We start from the raw sequence: 9,316 nt of genomic DNA, 5'->3' as shown, positions 1-9,316 counted from the left end.
AATTAGCTGGGCATGGTGGTGCGTACCTGTAATCCCAGCTACTCAGGAGGCTGAGGCAGGAGAAATGCCTGAACCCAGGAGGCGGAGGTTGCGGTGAGCCGAGGTCGCGCCATTGCACTCCAGCCTGGGTAACAAGAGTGAAACTCCGTCTCAAAAAAAATAAAATAAAAAAAAAAATAACCACATCCCAGGGAGCCAAGGATATAGTTCCCAGTAATGGGGCTTGTGTTCTGCTCTCAGGGATGATGAAAGAGGATGGAAGTAGTACTCTCTGTTCCTCTACTTCAATAAAACTAGGCTAAAAGGAGAAATTGGGAGACAGAGGTTTATGGAAGGAAATTTATAAGATAATGGAGTCATATCAAGATAATTCAAGAGGGAAAATAAGACAAGGTGGCTCCTTCCCTAAATCGGTGGCACAACTCTAATCACTTTCCCCATAGAGTGGCTGAGCCTGACCCCAACCATACTAGCTCAGCTGTCTCTACCCTCCGCGGGCAGGTGGGAGGCAGGGGTCATGCTACTGCATCCTAATGACTTGCGATTAGAATTGGCCACTGCCCCACTGCAGGGTGTGTGCCCAGCACACCTTGACAGCTTCCTTCTCTGCTCAATCTTGAGAAAAAAAAATACTAAATAAGGAAGGTGAAGCTACAGAAAGTCCTGTCAGAAAATGTTAAGATTCAGGGCTAGGTAAGACTTTAGAAATCATTCTAAATTTCATAACAAGGGTAAATCGATTGTAAGGGCTGTTAAGGTTGGCAAGTGGCAGAACATGGATGCAAACCTAGGGCCCTTCACTCCTCCTCCAGTGTATTTTCCATCATGCCAGGGGGAAGGGTAAAGAGTAGAGGTGCCAAGGGAAGGGCTGAGGCTTGTCTCCTTTCACTTCTTTTCCTCATAGAAAATGTAAGATACAAATGGAGCTAAAAATTTAGGCCACTGGAAGCTACGGGTCTGCTTCAGATGGATATATTCCTTTTCCTGGGTTCAGTGAAGTCATTTGGCCATAAAGCCCTAAGCCATGTATGATCATAACATTTTAAGGAATAGGAGCCAGGTATCAGAAGGTTTCTGTTTTCTCTATAAACAGTTCAAACTATCTCAATGAAGTTTAGGTATTAAAAAAAAATGCCCCAACTTTTAGGAGTATTAAGTATTGTGAGTAATAAAATAAAATAAATACAATGGGGGTTCCAGGACAATTTATCTCTTGAACATAAGTAGATATGCTCAAGAAAACTATCCCAAGGACAGATTTGCATGCACAAACCAGAGACCAAGTTCCACAGTCAATACAGATAGCCCTATTTCCTTACTAGTAGCATCTGTACAGCATAAATAGGTTTTGTGGACGAAGTCATGAAAAGATCCTCAAAGGTCTGTGTTGAAGCAACTGTGGTTAAAATAGGAGAGTATGAAAAGTGAGATTCTCTAGTTAAGTAACTAATAATTCAGACTTAAGACTTTTTAGAAAGATGATCATCTTTTATTTCTTTCAGAAGCCATGGCCATCAACATGGATAGAGGCCAAAAGACACCTTCTACCAAAGGTTGAGGTATCCACATCAGTCAGTAGTGGCTTCTGCAACAGCAGCCACAGAAACTGAGTAATGGAAATTAAAGGATAAAGATGTACAGGAAGTCCTCTTTCCTCACCCAGAGAAGGAAGAAAACAGGAAAAAAATAAGGTCAACTCCACGATCAAGGTAGAGCTGCTCTACAATCTGAGGTGGCCAATGACCAACACAAACCACCTTGCCTTTCTGCGACTCAGCTCTCCTGTAAAGGAGAAACCGCACTGACCCTGGATCAAAATTCCCTAACAGAAGTGACCTTGGATTTCAAGAAGGAGCAAATGATCTCTGCTAAGGCAGATAAAGAGGCCACAATTTTTTCAGGATTTCTCAGGGAAAATAGTCTCATTCTTTGGCCTCTATTAGCCAGGGGCCCAGATGACCTTCTGTCCCTGAGATGGACATGGCTTTCCCATGGCCTCTTATGAGAACCTGCCCAGCAATAAGTTTTTAATTACCAGAGTCAGTGGTTCCTATCATTGATTGAGCTTACTGATTGGACAATGAAGGGGTCATAGGTTGCTGTCTCCAGCCATCACATCAAGGTGACACTTGAGCATGACATGAGGTCTGCATTCTCCACAATCAACTGGATCTGTCCCACTGCTTCCCAGCAGGAGCAGAAGCATGTTGTGCCAGTGCCTAAACATCATCATTTCCTTTCAACCAACAGCCCTCCCCTGCCCAGATTTCCCACCATCTAAAGCGGCAATCCTCAAATGCTAGTGTGCACAAGGATCTAAGGCACTTGCTGAAAATGTAGATTCCTGCACCAACCCCAGAGAACCAGAAGCAATCCCTCTAGGGTAGAACTTAAGAATTTGCTTTTAGAAAAGATCTTATATGTTTCTGGATAACACTTAAAGATGATCCTAAAACAGTGCTTCTGGAAATTTTAATATGTAAGCAAATTAAGAGCAGCTTGTTAAAGTGCAGACCTATAAAAATTTAGTACGGGCCTGAAATTCTGCACTCGTAAGTTCTCCCAGAGAAACTGATGCTGCTAGTCCTTTTGGCTACACTTTGAGTCACCAGGACCCAAAGGATTTCCAGCCTATATCTGGGCCCAAGACAGCAACAGTGTCAGATAAACACAGTTTCAACCTTGCCTGATTCTCTGTGGAGTAGAATCTCCCTCCTACCTCCAGTCAGACAGGTCCCCACGGATGAGGGGGTACTGTTCTACCTTGTGTGTCCTCAGTTCCCCTCTACTGAACTCTGTTCTGATCTCAAGCTTCCACTAGCTCTGCTATTAGAAGTGCTGAACACTGATTTTCTGTGAGCATAAAGTTGTTAAAAGAAAAAAGAAACGTATGTGAGGCTGTAGAGCTTCCATTTATAGACATCAAGAAATGAGTATGAACTGTTAGGCATTCCCCAGGAGGTACAATGATTGTTATTTAAAGATTCTCCCAAGTTTGAGACCTCAAATTCTTTCAGGTGATAATCATATTACTTTTTTTTTTTTAAACTTAGAAAGTGAGTTGTAGTAAGTTTTCTCCCGAAATAACTGCAAAGACGAAGTGTGGCCTCTTTCTATAGCCTTAATTTTTGTTTTAGGGTTAAAAAGACTCCCCCAAGGACAGAAAATTGTACCTAATGATACAGCCTAGAGCTCATGCTGTTCCTTTAGTCGATGGTACCTTCTGCCTCTTGCTCAAATGCATTCTGGTCACTGATGCACCTCCAGTTCTCACAGCTTAGTAAATTATGGGGTAGTGATCACATGTCTATGTCCCTACTTCCCAACCAAATTTTCTGAGCTATGCCAGGGTGAGGATCTGGCCCTTTTCATCTTGTAATTCCCAACAAGTCTATGGTGGAGTGCAGAGATGACCAATGAAAGAATGAAAGAATCACTTGTACTGGTTGAAACAATACCAATCAACACCTTAGGCTCTGTGGTGAACACAGATCAGTAAATAAATGTTGGGCAATCTTCCAGTCTCTCAGTATCCCACTGGATATTTGTTCCCCCATAGGGAGCACAGCTAGAGGTCCTTTACCTACCCTGCAGGGACACTGATTTGCATGGGGAGGCCTGGTGCAAGGCCTCTGCTGGGTATGAGCAGCAGTACAAGCCTTTGAAGGCTATGCTCTGTTCAGAATTTGTTAGAGTTGGTTGGTTGCCTCCAATGCCCTGTACTTATGAGCTGGTCTGAAGCTTCTCCTTGCTAGGGTCTTCTCTCAGTGTCTCAAGGTGTGCACATCTCTTCCTGGACACATAGGCAATGGGCTAGACAAGCACCTCTCTCCCCTAAGGCTTGTCAGCAAGCATTCCCTCCAGAAGGTGGGGTCTGGAAATTCCCACTTAACATAGCACCCCTTCTGTCATTCGATATTTTCTACCACCAGAGTAGTGGTTCCCAATCTCTTTACCATCAAGGAGGCTTAGATAATTTCTTCCCTCTCTATTTTAATATGGTTTTAACTGCCAAACAGAATCCTCTAAGTGATCATTTGTTTTCTTATGCTGTTCATCAGAGAGATGTTTAAGATCAGCATGAAAAATACAAAGTTACATCATTTGCTATTCAATATTGGAAAATACATCTTACCCCCAATTGAGATCCTCGTCTGGGCTAGCTGAATTATAGGGGCTGCTAAAACTCTAATAACAGGAACAGCTGTCTGCCTTCCATTCTCCTGCTATGGCAGACATTTCTTTCCTTTAGAATCAGACTCCTGAGATATATGATTCATAACCTTATAACTAGAAATGAGATGTCAAAAGAGGACATGGTCATTCTGCAGGTCCCTTGCTCCCTTGAATTACCTCTCCTGGGCCCATTAGGAAAAGACACATGAAGAAAGAAACCCAGGGTTGTGCCACAATTACACAAAGATCTGTCCACAGATAATACCTCAAGGAGGCAGGGCCTGCTCACCTGAGTCACTGTTGTCTACATAATGCAGCCTAACCATCCTGTTTTGCTTTTAGCTATTCAAGACTTTTGTAACCAGTCCCTGTAGTATGGGTTCTGTTTTCCCAACTGTACCCTGACCGAATCACTAGGTTTCATGTCAGAAGAGTGGGACCTACTTAACCTCTTTTCCCCAGTGTCCTGGTGCCCAGGGGCTCCTATATGGCAATGGGTTCCAGATACGTTTCCTTAACTAGGGTATAGGGGTCCAAATTTCCATAATATCTACAGATTGATTTCTTTAAAACTTATTTGTTGTTAAAATACAAATACTCTGGGCTTCAGAAGAAATTAATACTTTAGCAAGACTATGTCAAATGAAAATAACTACCACTAACTGAAACTTCTTAAATATCATATATATTACTCATACATATAAACCTCTTAATTATCACATATATATTACTCCATGTAACCCTCCCAAGAAAATGACGTCATATAAAAGATAAGAAACTGGGGTCCAGACCAGTGAAGCCCCATGGCATAAGTCACATAGGCAGGAAATGGTAGAGCAAAAATTCACACCTAGGTCTCCCTGGGCTTTGCCACCATGCACACTGGCTTCTTCACTGTGAATATTGCCAGACAGAATGACAAGTAATTACAAGGATTTATCAGAGAGAAGGGAAAAGCCAACATGACGAGAACTAGAACACAGCTCAGGGAATGCAAGTCTGGGTAGATCGTAGTACTCAAAGCCCAAGAATCATTTGAAAGAGATTTGTTTTGTTTTGAGAAGAGTCTCGCTCTGTAGCCCAGGCTGGGATGCAGTGGTACAATCTCGGCTCACTACAAGTGCCACCATGCCCAGCTAATTTTTGCATTTTTAGTAGAGACAGGGTTTCACCGTGTTGGCCAGGCTGGTCTTGAACTCCTGACCTGGTGATCCACCCATCTCGGCCTCCCAAAGTGCTGGAATTACAGGCATGAGCCATCGCATCCAGCCAGAAGAGGTTTTTTTAATTTTTTTTTTTTTTAAATGCACAAGTGAAATGCAAGTGAAACTTAACAATAGCTTAATCTTTAGTTCAAAGACTGCTCAGCTCACTTTGGGAGTGTGAGGGGAATTGAGAAGACTCTGGATAGATTTGTGGGAGAGACAAGGTGTGTTTTGGGAGAAGCGGAGCAACTGTATTGGACGGTAAAATTATTGGACTGTATCCAATAATTTTCTGGGCCAAAAAAGAGCAAGTATAGATGTGGGGAAGTAGTAGCTTGAGTGGTGTCAGGTGCCACAAAGACAACCAAGGACAAATCTCTGATGACCACAGGGATAGTGTAAATTGAGTAGCAAGAGAAATAAGACTACAGAGGTTCAAGAATGATGAGAATTGAGGAAACAAAGATAAACACAGACAACTTCTTTCACTGCAGCAAAGAGAAGAAGATGGTGTTACACAGGTAAGCAGGATCAAGAAATGGTTTTTTTGTTTGTTTGTTTTTGATGTAGTCTAGCTCTATTGCCCAGGCTGGAGTGCAGTGGGGTGATCTTGGCTCACTGCAATCTCTGCCTCCCAGGTTCAAGAGATTCTCCTGCCTCAGCCTCCCAAGTAACCAGGACTACAGACATGAATCACCATACCTAGCTAATTTTTCTATTTTTAGTAGAGATGGGGCTTTGCATGTTGGTCAGGCTGGTCTCAAACCTCTGACCTCAAGTGATTCACCTTCCTTGGCCTCCCAAAATGCTGGGATTACAGATGTGATCCATTGCGCCCAGCCAAGAAATGGCTTTTAAAAATGCTGATTTGAAAGCAAAAGAGAAAGAAGTAGAGGAGAGATTTATGATTTTAAGAAAAGGGGGGAATGTGAAAATATCCAGCTTTAAAAGAGATATGATAAAACTACAGTTGGCGTGGAATAGGCTATTTTCCTAGAGAAATATTTTGGAATTATTTGTTTGTCTTCCCAGATATGGGCTCAGCTTCCTGTAACAAGAGACCATGTTGGCCTTGATCACCCTATATCCATGTGAACTAGCACAGTGCCTAACACTGAACCTTAATAAAACTTGTTTCTTATTGACTCTTTCAAAATCTGGGAAGTGAGTGCTCAATGAGCATCTTCAATGCTCCAGGCCCATCTTTTATTGCAGAAATAGAGTAATTTCCATGAGCAGTTTGTAAAAATCTGGGTTTCTGAAGAAGGTGCTATCTCAGGTAAACAAAACAGAAGAATCAACTTTGCTTTCTTCACCAGCCAAACGGCAGATTCTAGAAAGATGGTTTTAAACCTTATCTTCCTGCATTTCTAAGTGTGCAAAGATGCCATGTGTTTATTTCTCTAGAACTGGGTTTTCTTCCTCACAAGTCTCTCATCCATAAATGTAGTCCAGCCCAATGGAGAAGACCATGAGGAACCTCAAATGCCCTTCCAAAGAGATTCAGATTTTACTCAAGAGGTGAAGGGGAATCATTAAATATGACTGAGTAGGGGAACACCATTGTCAGAGTTTTTTGTTAGACATATCACTGAGGATGCCATACAGGGGAAAGACTGGGAGTGTGGCAAGGGAGTGAGACCAAACAGTCCAGAGCTGAAATGGGACAGTGAAGTGGAAATGGAGGGAGGGGACAACAAAGACATGTTTAGAGATATCGGAAATTGACAATTAAAACAGGAAGAAGGGAAAGCGTATTAAGAAAGCAGTCACATACTGGATACCAACAGCAAATAGCAAAGAAATTGTAGGGTTTTTTTTTTTTTTTTAAAGGGAAAAAAATGAGGATAAAGGAGAAAGAAAGTGGTATTCCTATCCCTTCATGTAATGATTATCTCCAAATATCTCTTCCCAGTAGTTCCATATCTTAAGGGTCAGGATCTCCATTCAGGGATCTTTCTGTGGTGCTCTAAAGGGGCAGACTGAGGACTTTAAGAGCTATCACTTTCAGGTTGCTTTCTAAGCAGCAGAATTCGTGGGATGAGAAGGACATTCTTTACAGATTCATGGAAGTGAGTTTGGGGGATGATCAATGACAACACTGTGTTGATCCCATAGATGACAAAGGCGCTGAGTGTGAGATAATGGAGTTCCTGAAGCCCCTATGATGAATATGCCCACCCTTACCTTTCCATCAGCTGCTGGTCCCTATCTCATCCTTCTCTGTCCCAACCCCATTATTCCTAAATCTGAGCTCAGGTTTGCCAGCACCTCTAGGAGTAAATCACAAGACTGACTGGGCATGGTGGCTGAAGCCTGTAATCCCAGCACTTTGGGAGGTCAAGACAGGAGGATCATGAGATCAGGAGATTGAGATCATACTGGCTAACACGGTGAAACCCTGTCTCTACTAACAAACAAACAAACAAACAAAAAAAAACTGAGACCACAGCAACAAGAAAAGCAGAAACAAATGACTCAATAAGATAGACAAAGGAAACGGACTAGAAGAGAGAGAATGTAAAACAAAAACAAACACCACACACAGAAAATCTGCCAGGTGTGGCAGATCATGCCTATAATCCTAGCACTTTGGGAGGTCAAGGTGGGCGGATTGCCTAAACTCAGGAGTGTGAGACCAGCCCAGGCAACATGGTAAAACCTCATCTCTACTAAAAATACAAAACATTAGCTGGGCACGGTGGGTGCATGCTGTAGTCCCAGCTACTCAGGAGGCTGAGGAATCCGAATCACTTGAATGCGGGAGGCAGTGAAGGCTGCAGTGAGCCAAGACTTCACCACTGCACCATTGCATTCCAGTCTGGGCAACAGAACAAGACTTTGTCTCAAAAAAAAAGCAGGGTAGCCCTCCATTCTCCTATGACTTCCAATAAGTCATTAGCGGATCACTTATTAACTCTTCAATTTCTTCAAAGACAAATAAAAACTCAAACTTGCATTTGGGAAACTGAGAAACTCAGGAAACACAGAAACATGTCTTCAGGACCTTGGACAGCAGAAAAGGTTGCCCCGCCCTCCCCGCAAAGCAAGACACCCATGCCAGCAAGACTGCTGAGGAAATGTGACATCTCAACATGCTGATGAGGGAAAGGAAAAAAGAGGGCCATACAATTATCAATGGAGAGTGTCCAGGGAAGTATGCAGACTCAGGCTACAACAGTCAAGAGGGGCCCTGGGCCCTACAGAATACCTAGTCCAACTTCCGAATACTCTCAGCCCGAGAAGGACATTCTCTACACCTACATTACAGCCACCTTCTTCTTCACACACTGATAAACGAATATATGGAATAGAATATTGAGACTTTTTCAAATTCCTTCGGGAAAAATGCATAAAAATAGAACTCGCATATCATGAATCTAGAAATACCCTTACGAACGATAAAGAAAATTTCACAAAAAAATATCTTATCAAGGTAGAGTAACACAAGAGCTGTTGACCCAGGATTAGTCCTTGGACATCCTGACTTCTGTGCAGTGTTTTTTTCTTTATAGTTGGTGAGTGGCTAAAGATCTGGATTCTTCTTTTGGCTCTGCCATACATCAGTTGTGTGATCTTTGGCAAATTACTCCATCATTCTGAGCCCTGGGTTCCTTTTTTGAGCTGGGTCTCCCCGCTATGTGTCAGATACTCTTAGGGAATGAAAAAATCAGTCTCATTGCTACCCCTATGAGAAAAAAATTTCTTCACATTTATAGAAAACCTCTATGTGCTCACTGTACTAGGAGCAGCTCCTTTTGGTCCCTTCCTAAAGAAAGAGAGCCAGGACTTCTGCCAAGAATGGCCAAAAGGGAGCTTTTCCAGAGTACAGCTCCCACTGAGTGAGACACAGAACAAGACTGATCTCCGCGTTTCCGAACAAGGTACCAGTTTCATTTCAAAGGGACTGGGTTGAACAGCGGGATTAACTCAAA

This window comes from Cebus imitator, unplaced genomic scaffold (genome assembly GCF_001604975.1).
Source record: "Cebus imitator isolate Cc_AM_T3 unplaced genomic scaffold, Cebus_imitator-1.0 Scaffold440, whole genome shotgun sequence".
NCBI classification, from domain to species: domain Eukaryota; kingdom Metazoa; phylum Chordata; class Mammalia; order Primates; family Cebidae; genus Cebus; species Cebus imitator.
The sequence above is the reverse complement of the archived record's forward strand: the minus strand, read 5'-3'. Positions refer to the sequence as shown.